The sequence below is a fragment of the Dioscorea cayenensis genome, chromosome 10 (genome assembly GCF_009730915.1).
Source record: "Dioscorea cayenensis subsp. rotundata cultivar TDr96_F1 chromosome 10, TDr96_F1_v2_PseudoChromosome.rev07_lg8_w22 25.fasta, whole genome shotgun sequence".
NCBI classification, from domain to species: Eukaryota; Viridiplantae; Streptophyta; class Magnoliopsida; order Dioscoreales; family Dioscoreaceae; genus Dioscorea; species Dioscorea cayenensis.
The window spans coordinates 8,472,834-8,488,304 of record NC_052480.1 but is presented as its reverse complement, the minus strand read 5'-3'; the positions used below and the strand labels follow the sequence as shown (position 1 = coordinate 8,488,304).

The 15,471-nt window shown below is 34.1% G+C and overlaps 1 pseudogene; it reads left to right on the top strand.

The window, feature by feature from the left end:
• LOC120270276 overlaps nt 1-3,955 on the top strand; it is a 5,462-nt pseudogene extending 1,507 nt beyond the window's left edge.
• Nucleotides 3,956-15,471: the final 11,516 nt, after the last annotated feature.

Below are 15,471 nucleotides of genomic sequence, written 5' to 3'. Positions count from 1 at the left end.
TATGTTGTGAGAAAGGTTGATCCATCAACCTTTCATTTAGTCATTGGCAGCAAATAAAATAAAATAAAAACATTTTTTACTATTCTTCTAATGTGAACGTTTGTTATAAAACAAAGTCTGAAACTAACAAGTCTCCCATCTCAATAGTTATTGTCCATGTTTGACCAAGTTGCTAACTTCTTGTCAACCGTGTAGGTGCAATTTCTTCATGATTTCACACCAATTGATTGTACACTCCGAAAACTTTTGCTCTCTATGATATATATACCTTTTAATTATATGCTAAGAAGGGTGTAATTTTAAGTAGGGCTACCAAACTGATGGTCATTTTTATTACGTCCAAAACTTCTCAGCTTGAATCAAAGTGACGTTACCCAATTTCAATTTTGCTTTTACAGCGTAGATTACATGAGAGATTCGACCCTCATCACGAGCATAAACGCTCGAAAATTCTTCGTCAACATAAGGCGTATGGAAGCATATCATGTCCGCCTAATCGTAATTCTCATTTCGGGATGTTAATAGTAAATTTATAACATCAGCATCACTGCAAACAGCCAAAATCTCAGCACCATCTCAGTGAAACAAAATTAAAAATTGCGAGTAACCATTTCTCATTCAAATCTGAAATCTGACCCCAAAATAAAACGGGTCATGGAACTCGTACCTTATCATTCTACTCTATGCTACGAACTCTATAGTAATTAATAACTTATATATTTTTACAATATATCAATTATTTATTATATTAATTCTATTTAATAAGATTATATTTAAGATAAATTATTTTATTAATTTATAATTTTTGTGTCTAGAGCAACAATCATTTGCTCCCTAACAACTTTTTAAGGATTTACTTTATGTCGTGGGCTAACATGCGAACAATGGCGTGCATGTCGGATACACACGAAATGATATACTCGCGAATTATAACATCACATGATAATAAATTTTCTACTACTGCGATTTTTTGAAAGATGGAGAATTTGACTCCTCTAGCATTGGACCATAGTAAACAAGAGATAAATAGTATCATATAATATTTCGACTATACGGATAATGTCCCATTGGACTATCCAATGCTTGTCAACCCCTATAAAAATTTTCAAACTAACCCAGTTTATATCCAATTTATTTTTAAATCATCAAATCAACCATTTTTCTTTTTGATCTACTTTTTAGATTTCTTTCCAATAAGTCTTTGCACGAGATTTTATGTTAAAATTCCATGGTTTTTTTTAAGAATTCTTTTGTACATCGCTTCTATCCTTATGTCCATATCATAGTTTTGTTCTAATTATTATTTCTTTTCACTAGTAATTAATTAGTATTCATAAACTCAATAAACTATTTTTTAAAATAATTTTAAGTTATGTTTATCATTTTTTAGTTTTAATTAGTATTATTTATCTTTATGTAATTATTCTTCTCAAAAATTTAATTTTTTATTACTATTTTATATTTAAATTAAAAATTAGATAAACCACATTGAAATTCATAGATAAATCAAAGTATATAACAAGAGAATAATTAAGCCACATGTATAATAATAATAATACTTGAGAAGAGTCATCATCCCTCCTGCGACCAATCTCTGCTCCTTAATTCTACACGTCCGTATTTCTCCTCATAAATATCTTAACAAAGAATTATTCAAAGTCCACTTTCCACAACCACTTGGTTTGGGAAGCTCAGTCAATACATAAGACTTGTACATTTTGACCAAAACTAAAAACAAAAGAGACAAATTATATATAATAATAATAATAATAATAATAATAATAATAATAATAATCCTAACAACTTCATATCATAAAAATTAATGTTAAAAACCTCTTCCTCGCCTCCCATTAAAAATGGCAAGAAAAACTAACACCTTGTATTCTATTCATCATCCTCCTCCCTCTCATCTCTTTGCACCACCTTCTCCTTCACCTCTTTCTCACCCAATGATAAATCCATCATCATCTCCAACGGTACCACCATTTCTGAAAGCTCTATAAGGCTAACTAGCAGCGAGTTCGGCAGCAACAACGTGTTCAACGGCACTGGCAGAGCTCAGTACTCGGACCTCATCCAACTCTATAAAACTTCCACCAATTCTACCACCAACTTCACCACCTACTTTCAGTTCTCCATTTTTATTCACTAGCAATAACTACAACACATCTTCCGGAGGTTTTGCCTTTTTCTTATCGGCGGAGAACTCCGAAGTGCCGAACAACTCTGCCGGTGGATACCTCGGTCTCTTCAACGAAACCATTGATGGAGATCCTTCAAATCACATGCTTGCTGTGGAGTTTGACACTTACAAGAATCAATGGGATCCAAGCAACAACCATGTTGGTATTAATGTGAATTCTATTGTCTCCAAGGTTAACAAAACTTGGAGCAACACAATGACTAGTGGCGATACTTTTAGCTGCCACTGTTTCATATTTGGAGAGCTTCAAAAACTTTTAAGTGTTCACTTGAAGGATCCTCAAGTGCCAGTAGACACTGGCTCACTTAACCTTTCATATAAGGTTGATTTGAAAGAGATTTTTGCCAGAGAAGGTGGTGGTCGGCTTCTCGGCCTCCACTGGTAATGCCGTTGTTGTCCAGAAGGTAACCATGTGGAACTTTACTTCGAGCTTGAATGATGAAAAATAATTATGAAAAATATTGTAAAAGTCAAAGAAGTCATGGCAAATTGGTCTTGAAATAGCTGCAGGAGTCCTTTTTACTCTTGTTCATTTATCTTTTGCTATAGCTGTTATAGAAGCAGATGTCATAAAAGCCAATACGGAAGAAGATGAAGATGAAGAAGAAGAAGAGAATGATCTTGAGGATGAATCTATGCATGAGTACTTCACAAGAGGGACAGGACCAAAGAGATTCAACTACAAAGAACTAGCTTTTTAGCAACAAACAACTTCTCTGAGGAAGGAAAGCTAGGACAAGGAGGGTTCGGTGAAGTGTACAAAGGTTTCTTAACTTCTTTAAACATGGAAGTTGCAGTACATCTCAAAAAGATCAAAACAAGGGAGGAAAGAATATGTATCAGAAGTTACAATAATAAGCAAGTTGAGACACCAAAATCTGGTTCAACTTATGGGTTGGAGCCATGGAAGAGGAGAATTCCTCCTTGTCTATGAGTTCATGTCGAAGGTAGCCTTGACACACATCTTTTTTTCTAACAAGAGCTGCCTGCCATGGCAAGTCAGGTACAAAATAAGTATAGGTTTGGCATCTGCGTTGCTATATCTGCATGAAGAATGGGGAGCAGTGTGTAGTGCATAGAGATATCAAGTCAAGTAATGTAATGTTGGATTCTGAGTTCAATGCTAGGCTTGGAGATTTAGGTCTAGCTCGATTGGGTGATCATGAACGAGGACTGCAGACGACAACGGTGGCAGGGGACATGGGGGGTACTTGGCACCAGAGTGCTTCATTACTAATAAGGCAAGCAAGGAGTCGGATGTGTATAGCTTTGGAGTTGTGGCATTGGAGATAGCTTGTGGGAGAAGAGCAGTGGAGCATAACAATGAAGAAGATGAGGTTTCATTGGTGGACTGGGTTTGGAGGTTGAATGGGGAAGGAGGGTTTTGGAGGGAGTGGATAGGAGTTTGGGAAGTGAATTTGAGTATGAAGGAGATGAAGAGGTTGATTGTTGTGGGGTTATGGTGTGTCCATCCTGACTATGAGAAAAAGGCCTACAATGAGGAGAGGTGGTCTTGGCTCTTGGGTTTCAAGGGCTTGTGCCAGAGATTCCTAAGAAGAGGCCTATGCCAGTGTTTCCCAATGTTGGGGTTGCTTTGGCTGTTGATTCTTCTCATGCTAATACCCTTTCCATTACTTGTACTAGTATTGTTTCTGGTAGATAATTCTTTTTGGAGGATTTGGTAGCTGTTTCCATACGTGAGAAAAATATTCTGTTTTTCTTGATTGATTGTTATGTTGTATATAGACATGATTTTGTCTTGCACATCCAATTTGAACATAATATATGTAAGGCAGTCTTTCTCTAAAGCAAAACCTTCATTTTACACCCATTCAAAAATGGGCCTTTCAACTAATAAGGGAGAGAGAGAGAGAGAGAGAGTGTTGATAAACTCTTTTTTCCTTTTTCTTTTTGGTAAAAATGAGCTGAAATCAGCTAAGATACAAAAAGAACACAAGCAAGAAAAAGGAGGCAGAACTTCTTTGCGTCAGAAAGCTACAAATGAGATTAAATAAACTAATTTAAAAGAAGTTTGATATTGTAACGAAGTTTTTGCAATCTCCATGTCGTCTTCGTATTGGAGAATAAGAGCGAGAAAAATTCTTCCACCCTTTTTGGCTTAGTCCCTAAATTGACATTTTCCTCAAGCTAAAGCAACCAACTTAATCTCTCTCTGGTGTTGGCCTAGTGTTGAAAAGCATCATCACTATCCTCCATGTCATCAAAATTCACCTCACGATACCTCCTGGATCATCATCATCTAGGTTAGCCAACATAGGTTCAACCTCTTTGATGCCGATTGTAGAGCATCCACCACTTTGGCCACAAGCATCGCATGGGATCCACGGTCTAAGGTACTTGCTTGATGAGCTAAAAGCCCTCTATTGTGATATGAGAACAAAGATGAGAGTAAGGCTAGAACAATGGTTGACTCAGAAGGTTTGAAAAAGAAAGCCTCATCATGTTGCAGTATGGACGAAGAGGATGAAGAGACTGAAGAACAATGATTGGACTTTTGTTGTGTGTTCTTGGAAGTCATGGGTAGCTCAATAGACATAGGCAAGTGAGAAGTCTTCTCCTTGGAACTCAAAACCAACCTTTTTGAATCCTTGTCATGAATGCCATAAGCTTTCTCCAAGCCTCAGCATTTGAGCATTACATCATCATCGCCATTTCAAGCAAGTTCCATTGCTTGATCTTGAGACATCCCAATGGCTGTCTCCTATTGTGCTGACCCATCAACACGTGTCCTCCCAATAACATTGAGGTATCGCACATCAGAGTTTTGTGGAATTGACGTGTCGATTGGAGAATCATTGTCACCCTAATGAGATTGAGTTGCCGGAAACCAACCATAACCACGCCTATGCTTTGCGATGAACTACTATCCAAGGTCTAAAAATTGTCATCAAGGTCCGCTCGGCACCCCTTGGTCTCTCGATTTAACTCCACCGTGGACTGCTTAACCCCATCAACGCATGTGGTATGCATTGCCAAAATGTGACCATCAATGGCCATTTACTCACAATCCGCCTCTCCACTTGCTAAGTTGGCAAGAATAGACCCACATTGAGGCTGCTCCATGGCCAACTCGGCCACACTTATAGCAAAAGACCGGGAGTTTTTCATAAAGCACTGGCCCTAACCTAGATTCCTTGTTTCAAAGGTTTGGAAAGGTCGATTTCTATGCAAAGTCGAGTGAATTTGGCTCCCGAAACACTTAGTGTATGCTCATCGATCTTAAGTATCTCGGGTCAAATTGAAGTTTGATGTGTTCCAACACCTTCTCATCTCAATACTCCATAGGAAAATAGTGTAATTGGATCCAAATCACCTCTATTCTAACTTCTCAAACACCGATTGGAAACCCTCTCAGCAAGGAGTCAATTGAAGCACCATACCGCCTATTGTCCATGGACCATCCCACCTGAGTGGGTCCGCCATCCCTAATGATTGACATTTGATAAAGTAAAATCCATTCGCCATGTCAACTATGCTAAAAGTACCCAAGCCACTCCAAAGCTTGGACAGTGTTTCCCAGACCTAATCAAGTGGGAGAGATTTCCCTAGAAACTTGCCAAAAAGGGTGTTCATTCTAGCTTGAACTCAGTTTTGAAATTCTTCATCCAAACAAAATGTATCTTGATGGAGGTTTCAAATTTTTGGGATGGTATCTCACCGCAAAAACCGGTGTGAATCATGATAGTCTCCATGATTTCCACCACCAACCACCTTAGACCATGATTTAATTGCCTGCCGAGACGCCTTTGGAGAGATGGTGGAATGGATGTAGAGGGCCCTCCGCCACCGACTCATTGCATTGAAGATGAGTAAAGTTGGTGAGATGTTCCCCTCAACATCTCATTTGGCAAGAAAGAGATCCAATGTTTCGACCTTATCTTCAAACTATACAATTACTAAAATAACCTTAACACTAAAGATAATGACAATTGAACATCATAGCACATTACTACTACATTCTCCTTAATGTTCAATCTCTACAATATACATTGCTCTCTTAGCAACTAAAATTTCTCCTTTAGCTGATTTTTGATAAAGATGTTTGCCACCAGCTCTTTTGATTCGCAAAACTTCAAAATAATATTTTTCTCAAACTGCATTTCTTGTAAAAACTAGTAGTGCTTTAATGGCAATATATGTTTTCTCGCTAGTGCAAATACTAATTTGTTATCACAATAAGACTCAATAGTAGGTTCTCGCTTTTCTTCAAATCCTCAAACATTCTTCTTAATCCGAATGCTTGAGAAGTTATCAATGCAATTGAAATAAATTTCACTGATTAAGCAAAAAATTGTTGTTTCTTTGTATCCCATGAAAATGCTCTTGAATCAAGCATGAAATAGATCCACATGTGTCTTCTCATTATCCATACAGGCTATAATATCTAATCCCATATTTCATGGTGCCTTGCATATACCTTAACTCTTTTTGTTTCTCCATAATGACAATAACTTGGTTTATGCATGAATCATGATAGTAAACTATTTACAAAGCGTAATATTTGGTCGATTATAGTTAGATACAATAGATTGCTAACTAAACTCCTATGCTTACTTTCATCCGCACGTTTTTCCACCATCATCTTTTCTCAACTCCCCATTTAACATCAATTGTGCATCCAGTGACAACCCATTCTGGATTGCTAACCTAATGATCATAATAGTTGGTATTGAGTTTATTCTCCTGTACTTTCTTTTCTTTTTTTTTTTTCCAGTTTAAGGAAGCCTTCTCATCAAACATGATATCTGTGTTGATTATCAGCTTTTTCTTCAAATTGTATAGTCGGTATTTTTGTGCCGTTTTCATTGTTACGCCTCGAACTTGGCTCGGACAAACTTGGTGTGCTAACAAATGTCTCATGCCCATAGGGTGGAAACCCAATAGCCATGTAAGGCCCTCAATAACTTGTCTCATGACAAAACATACTAAAGAATAGTTTAACAAAAATCACAAAATAAAAAAGGAGTCTAATAGGTTACAAGTCATAAGGTCCAACAGACTTGAACAACCACAAAATAAAAGTACACAAGGTCTCACAAACTACAATAGTCAAGGCTAAGGCTATGCTTTGCTACTTAGGGAACGCTGCTAAGCTATTTACTAGAAAGCCTTACTTTCCCGGTTCTCTCGAAAAGAGATAATCAATAACATTATGAGCTTAAAATCCTAGTAAGCAATCCACTAAAAAAATATTGGATGGAAAAACATGCCATGTGTAAGAGTTAAGATGTAAGGATAAAAATATATAACAAATCATATGCAAAAAGTGCTTTTAGAAAAATGCATCATAAATTATGCTATATGTATTGTATATTACAATGTAATACTCATCAAAATCCAAGTCTCAAAACTAGAATAATATAATAGAGATCATATTTAGAACTAAACAGTATTCCAAAAGCATGTGTCTCCCAAACTTACTATGGCCTTTTGTTTCACTTCAGCGATTGCTGAGTTAGAATATCTAAGTCTATTTGTTTTACCTTGATGGCCCTACTTTAGAAATATTAGAATCCATTAATTTTACCTTTGGTGGCATGAGTCAAAAAGCCGCTATTGTTTTACTCGATAATTTGGTGTGAAACTATACTCTTCATTCACAAAATTCATGTTGGCATGGGCAATGTTGACCCCCATTGACCTGATTAGTGCATAACTTATTTGGAGATTAAAAACTATTTGTAGCGAAATAAATTGGCTTTGAAGTTTCAAAGGGTCAATATGTTCAAGAACTAGATGTTAATACTGCACAACATGCTAAGTTATCAAACCAAAATAGAGTAATATAACATTATTTATAATATCAAACTCTTACAAGATTCCCATTTGAGTGAGATACTATAACTTAGCATTTAATTAAAGGAATTGCATGCTTCCACATCTTTCATGGAAACTAAGCCAATTGTTCTAAAATAAAAGACCAGATAAATAAATGAATACATAACTATTTTCTAAACTTTTAAAATAGCATATTAATTTATAGGTAGATTTACTTATTGGATGCCAATAATCCTTGAAAATAGTGCGAGGTTTTTATTGTAAAATTGAATAATATAATATAATTCATAATGTAAAGGTTTCTAAGTTCTCATATGAATAATGAAAGATGAACATATAAACCCCAAAGGCTTGCATGATTCCACTGGTCAAAGTACTAAATTAATTATCTTCAATATAAACAAATGAATAAATAGTCAAGTGGATGAATACATACACACATAGCTGAAATTAATAAAAAAAGTTAAATAATTATATGTGGATTACTTATTTGGCTAATGCTCAAACAACCACCAATCCTAAAACTAGATCAAGCTTGCTCATGACGTTATATAATGGGAAGCCATTTCAAAGGGTATCAAGACTACACACTAAAGTTATGAATAGTACAAGTATAGGAAGTTCATGCTAAGAGATGGTTAAATCTTGCTAGCATAGTTTATGAATAAGACCTCCAAAGAATGACAAATTGAAGGTATGACTCATTTATGATAACTGAATACCATTGGAACTAAAAATATATTTAAAACCAATATCAAAGGCAAGGCTTTCAACCTACAATTTCATTTTGGCATTTCATCAAACAAAACAAGTGCAAGACAAAAAATAAAATAGTTGTACAACTTGCCAAACCCATCCATGCTACACATACGATATTAATCATCCCACATTAAGACCAAAAAGAACAAATCATGGGTTGAACTAAAACCACAAGCTGATTAACAACAAACACAGCACCAAGTCCACAACTTAGCAACCTAGATTGTAGGGAAAACAAAACAAGAACCTTACCTGATTAACGGTAGCAATTTAGCCCCACAATTCCTTCCTTGTAGCCTCTCTCAACTGCCAAGCACACCAAGAAGGTTTTCATCTAATCTCACCCAAAGCTGCACAAGGAAAGAGGAGAAAGGGTAAAGCAAAATGAAGGAAAACAAAAGGAAGAAGAGGTGTTATTAATGTTAGAGAATCTTTAGTGGTAAAGTTCCCTTTGCTCATTGAGCGTTTAATCAATTTGAGCCCCACTATGAGCGTTCAGTGGCTACTTAGCACTCAACCAATGGGGCCCATATACTTTTTTTTAATATTTTAATTTTAAATTCAAATGAAGTTTGGGGCCCATCAATTTTAAATCATTTAAATTATAAATGTTATGCAACGGCTAAAATCTCTTTTTTGATTTTCTTAATTTTTTTAATATTTAAATTTTCATTTTATCTCTATAAATACACCTACATTCTCAAATAAAACTTACATTCTTCTCCATTTCTTCATCTTCGAATTTTCAACTATATTATGGATAAAAATACTCCATCTTCCCAAGCTCCAAATTTTCCAAATAATTTTCAAAATTTTCTATATTCTTTCTTCTCACCACATATGCAAAATTTTTGAAATTATCATCAAAATTCACAAAATTATCCTACCTCACAAAAATTTCCCCAATTTTTTAATCCAAGTGTTCAAAATCAACCAAATTTTTCATATGGTTATCCTACGTTTTTGGACCCGTTTTCTTCAATCCAAGCATGGTTATGGCAAGTTAACAAACCAATGCAGAAACAAGTGGCTTTCAAATTCCTTCAAGCGACCCCAAAAATTTGGGTAAAAATTCTTGTGCCAATCAACTGATTACAACGAAAACAATTGCATTTTGTGACTCTCAATTTCTCCCTTATTCCACACAACCAGGAATTGAGAATATTGTTTTGGATGAAGACTAACATGAAGATCAAGTTGAAAAGCGGCAGCCATGGAGCATGGAAGATAATAAAATGCTCGTGAGTGCATGGCTCACAATTTCAACTGATAGTGTTGTAGGCACTACCCAAAATGATAGGATATTTTGGAAATGAGTGACCAAGTATTTCAATGAAAATCATCGATCTGGTCCAAGAAGAAAAACAATTAGTTGTAAGCAATATTGGTTTTGGATGCTTCCATTTATTAAAGAATTTAACCAATTATACAACAGATTATTAGGAGAGCATCATAGTGGATGGAGTGATGATCAATTAAAGGAACGTGCTTGTACTCTATATTATCAGAATCGTAATAAACATTTCATCTATGAGCATGTTTGGGTCATGTTGAAAGATGATCCAAAATGGAAAGCAAATAGTTCTCTTGCTAGGTCTTCAAAGAAATTAAAGATCAATGAAATTGGTGCTTAGACATCATCATCCAATGTAGATACAAGTATTGATATAGATGATAGTGAGGTCAAGATTCATTCGAATAGTTAAAAAAGAAACGAAGGCAAAAGCAAAGGCGAAGAGAAAAGGGAAGTCAAATGCAATAAAAAAAAACCAAATGTAGATGAAGAAATGGAAGCAAGATGGGCTGAACTACAAATGGAGGAATGAAAAATTAGCAAAAGTACGAAGTCTGGAAAAATCTTTTGAAATGGTTGTTGATCATCAAATTCTGACTATGGATACTTAGTTGTTTAAAAATTAATCGTTCAAAAATTAGCAGTTTGAAAACTAGCCATTACAAATTAGCTGTTTGAAAATTAGTCATTTGAAAAATAGCCCTAAGTCAAATTAGCCGTTTGAAAACTAGTCATTTGAAAATTAATTGTTTGAAAACTAGTCATTAAAATCTAGTTGTTGTAAACTAGCCATTGTAAATTAGCCTTTGAAAACTAGCCGTTGATTTGTGCATTTATATATATACGATGAGAATAAGTTCCATACTTATCCACTTAACAAATTCTATATTTTTGAAAACTACATCACTTTATTAACATCCTAAAGAATGCATCCTGCCAGTTGGAACAAATTAAGCAATTTTTGGTAGATGAGTCTGATGGATGATTCAGAAGAACATATCTGTATATTACTAGAGGAATAGGAGAGGCGGAAAAAGGATGACTTATCTAGTAGCAGTAGAAGAAGCCGTAGGCATTTGAATCGTGATCATGAAGCAAGGCATGAAAGGCTTTTCAGTGATGACTTCACCGATGAACCAATTTATCTTGATAATGTATTTCATCGAAGATTTTGAATGCACAAGGCGTTGTTCTTGCAAATAGTAGAAGCACTAGCAAGCCATTCAGAATAAATCCAATTAAGGGTTGATACAATTGGTAAGCGAGGACTTTTGCCACTTCAAAAATGTAATACTACTATCCGACTATTAGCATATCGGCCACCGGCTGATCAGTATGATGAGTACATATGAATTACTGAATGCATTGCAATTGAATGACTATTTAAATTATGTTGATGCGTTATTGAAATTTTTGTAACAAGATATCTAAGAAGACTCAATAATGATGATGTTGGACATTTACTACAACTACATTCTGAGCATCATGTCTGTCCCTGTATGCTAGGTAGCATAGATTGCATGCATTAGCATTTAAAAAATTGCCCAGCCATATGGAAAGGCCAATTCACTTGAGGGGATCAAGGGGTTTCAACAATTATGTTAGAAGAGATTGCTTCTACCAACCTATGGATTTGGCATGCATTCTTCAAAGTTGCTAGTTCCAATAATGATATAAATGTGCTCAACCAATCTCCTTTGTTCAATGATATATTATATGCATACGCTCCAGAAATTTAGTTTAATGTTAATGGTATAACATACACAAAAGGATATTATCTTCACTAAAAAAAAATTGTCATATAGTGACAGTAAAAAATCGGTCACTAAAACCTCAATTTCTATCAATATAGCCATTTTCATGCTATACCAATTGCCATGAACCCTATTGCAACTGTAAAATTTTCATCAAGTTATCCCTCGAAGCTAAAGGCTAATATTGACAAAAACTACGCCTGTTGAAATATCCCATTAGGATATACTGACAGTATGGAGTATGTAGTTATAATATTTTTCACTTGGTAATAGATAAAAACAAAAATAATAAATAACAATATATAAAAAGAACTTTATTGATCAAATGAAAACACACATAACAAAAGTGTTCATAACTCATGAATTAGAACAAGTATAATAAGAAATGGTATAGATTCATTACAAAATAGTATTGTCTATCCCTTCTATGAACAAAATGACACATAAAGAAATCTGCTAACTAGCATGCATTGAGACCATCTTAATATCACCGCTAGCCATTAACTCCTTGATTGCTTCCTGTATGAGAAAACTGCATAAATAAGCATTAATAATGACTCAGATCAAACAAGAAATGGCAAATATTATGAATGAAATTTATATTAAAAAAACTATGAACCAAATAACCCAGAAAGATAACAACGCCATCAAGTTTCATACAATAATCCCCCAAGATCCATTCAAACCCAATGTTTCACACAATTAAATAAACCTAGAAATAACAACTCAAGAAAACCCTAATCCACACATACACACACACAAGACACACCAAAATCACCATTCCTACAAAAATCCTATCAATATATGATGAGATTCATGAAAATCCAATCTTTATGTTTGAAAATGGTCAACTATAAAGATTGGAGATATAGAGCACAATTTCTAGAAACAAGTCATGACCACATCAACATGTTAATGGTTATAATATCAAAACAATTAGTTATTTTCAAAAATCTCATACAGCTTTTAATGACCACAAATTTTTAGATCACAATATCAACGATACGTACGCTTATAATCTCAATTATAAAAATTCGATAAGTCCACATCCACAATGATTTAAGAAAAATATTTGAACTGGAACTCAAAATCCTCGAGAAAACACTATATAATCCAACTTTTACTTGCATATTCCCATACATATAGATATATATATATATATATATATATATATATATATTTAAGAATGCAACTCTTTAGTAAAAACCTCTTAATTGACTTTAACCCAAGTTGTGAGGCGAGACTTGTCGCCTTGGTCAAACCTATCAAATCAACTTATAAAGTATCCATACATGAACTTCCAATAGAAAATTAAACAAGATAAAGACCTATGGATGGACTCCATAATCAACCAATCCTAGTAAATAGACCAAAAATAGTTTTGAATAGAAAAACAGTGTTGGGATTATTTGTTTAACTTGAGGGATGACCCAATATTAACTGGGTTATCCTAGCCTTGTAAATATTTGAATTCTTGAAATGTAAATGAACTTTTAAGGTAGGGGCTATCCAACCTCGAAAAGAATTATGAATTTCTGAAACCTACAGAAACAATGGAGAAGATGAGGTGACACCTTCAAAACTTTGGAAGATAAAAAATGACTCAAAACTGACTAGAAAACAAGAAATCACAGATAAATGGTGCGAATGTTAGAAGAAGAAGATACTTTTTCAGTGAATCAAAACTAAGCTGCGACTTTATTGAGTCCTGAGATATAAAAGTGGATAAACCATTTAATTTATTAAAAATTTCTGAGAATTAAAGCACAAGTAATTGAAAACAAGCCAAACTCAACCAAAAATTTCATAATATTAACCACAAATGCATTCTAAATATTATAAAAAAAATCATTAAAAATACTAAACCTTTATCTGAAAGTAGAAAATTAGAATTATCAAATATAAATTTAAAAAGGATTGAATACCGAACTCACTCTAAGGAATGTGATTCCAATATCTTCGGTCATCAATGCTAGCGATGGCCAGCGCCTTCGAAGAATTTGAGATGCAAACCTAACCCTTCCACTTCTCTAGCCAGAACTCTTGCAAGTCTATACATATAAAACCTTAGATTTAGTTTTAACCAAGTATATAAATCAGGTATGTACACTCAAATTCATCTATCCTTTTTTCCCCCTTAAAAAAAAATCTGAAAAACGAGAACACCCTTGGAAAAGCAAAGATGATAACTCTGCACCACCAAAAACATCCAACGAATAAATAATTGTGACGTGACCTATTTATGTCATTTATTTAATTGGCAATAATCCTTTGCAATAATATGTATCATCCAAAATTACAGCCTACGTATTTCTCACTCTTCTAGATGGCCAGGAAATAAATCTCCGAATCCCATCATTTGATATCAAAAAAACATATTAAAATTTTCAAAACCTGTCAAAAATTGCATTATCTAAAACACAAAATTCATTTTTCTTCAACAATCCAATATACTCAATATATGATCTTTCTTCTTAAAACTAAGTGATCAAACAGCAAAACTGAAAAGTTTGATCTCTCATCCATCTCAAAAGTTCCCAAATTCTTTTCTCTTCCATAATCATCAAAACACACATGCACCAACATCAATTAACACCATACACTATGAATTTCTTTCCAAATATTTATTTTTAGCTATCAAAAATTTTGAGCGGACAACATCCAATGTTTTGTATTTAACCACGTGAAGACAAATAAGAATCTATTTTGCGATATACAAAATACTTGAATAGGAAACAGTGAAGTTCTTGACGGTATCTAATAAATGTCAGCACACACTATAGCCAAATGAAACACATGTCATCCTTTATTTTCCTCCAATTAAAAGGTGAAAAATTTCAACCATAAAACTCACTGAAAAAGAAGGCTTTCTCTATTTTGGGAGAGTGCTCACTGCTTACAATCATAAAGCTTAGCAAAAAGAAAGATAATATATAGCAAAAATAAATGGAGTTTTGAAGATCCAAAAAAATAAAATATATATTAAAAGTAAAGTAATTCTATTTATGATAAAAACTCCAAGACATCCAATCAAACACAACGTCACTTAATTATATGAATCTATTAATTGATTATCCACTCTAATACATAAGAAACTAATACCATTTGGGCTATACTAGCAACTTTATTAATGGAAAAATATAGACACAATGCATTACACACATGACATTAAATAACTGCTTCATCATCATCATCATCATCATCATCATCATATTATTCTTCTGTGATCCACAATATGTGATCACTTTGTAGCTGCCCTAAACGACGACCACATAACATGAAGAACAAGTTTTTAAGTGGGAAAACTAATAGTAATTTCTTGCACAGAATATAGAACAAAATAAGCAGTAGAATAGAGCCAAAGTGAGAGAGAAACAAGCAGTAGTAAACTCTAGAGTTAAGAAGTATTGTGGACAAAGAAACATTGGTAAGACTGGGCTACTGTATCCAAGGTCTCAAATTTGACATTCTTCATAACTCAAATGATCAAATGCAACAAGAGTTATGCATTTCAACGGAAGGACTATGTTTTGCATTTATGTGAATCTATGTTAAACTCTTATTTATGGTGCTTCAATTATACGCATCAATATAAAAAATTCACACCTAAGATTCAACTCATGGATCCTATACATCTCATTCCCAAATTCAATGATCCCTAA